The following is a 785-nucleotide window of genomic DNA, read 5'->3' as shown; positions in this document are numbered from 1 at the left end:
AAAAATCAACACTATGGTGTACGTAAGTACAGGTATAGTTCAATAATGAAAGTATTTTGCAATTTATGTTTAAAAAATTAAGATTGTTAGGTTTATAATTGGATTAATTGATAATCAATTTAATAAAAATCTGTTAAGGAATTATTGAATATTATGTGAATCCTAAAAAAAAAATGAAAATTACTATAGGGTAATCTGTGAATGTGATGATAAATTAATAGGAAATTGTGGCTTCAGTCTCGGAGAAGTTTTTTTTTTTTTTTTTTTTTTTTTTTTTTTTTTTTTTTTTAGACTTTTTGGATTATATGTATCTTGAAACGTAAAGCATCCAATTTTTTATCCTGAAGTTTAGTTTTGTTTTACATTTTCTGACTGAATGCTGGTTAAACTAAAGATTATAATCTCATAAAAATAATTTTTATTTGAGTTATTCAAATTTAAAAAATTAATAATTATTTAAAGTAACAACAATAAACCATAAATAGCAATAAATGACTCCTAGTGCTGTCAATGCCCGATCCAGATTCTCTCCAGTCTTCAGTGAACGCTTAAGGTCCTGATTTTTGTGATCATGGGGCATTTCTGAAAGTGTATGTATTTTTAATTTGTCATGGAATCGTTTGTGATTGGTCCGTATGTGCTAGTTAACAGTTAGGCACGAGTAGCTTTTGTTATTGGGCTAAAAGATTTGAGGTTTGTTAAATATGAGGCCTTGGTGCTATTCCAAATATTCGTGTGCGTAGGTTCTATTTGGTTTCAGTATGTATTTAAATTTTCAATGTATA

The sequence above is a fragment of the Halyomorpha halys genome, unplaced genomic scaffold (genome assembly GCF_000696795.3).
Source record: "Halyomorpha halys isolate HHAL.00 unplaced genomic scaffold, Hhal_1.1 Scaffold479.1, whole genome shotgun sequence".
Taxonomy (NCBI): Eukaryota; Metazoa; Arthropoda; class Insecta; order Hemiptera; family Pentatomidae; genus Halyomorpha; species Halyomorpha halys.
This window is presented reverse-complemented; position numbering follows the sequence as displayed.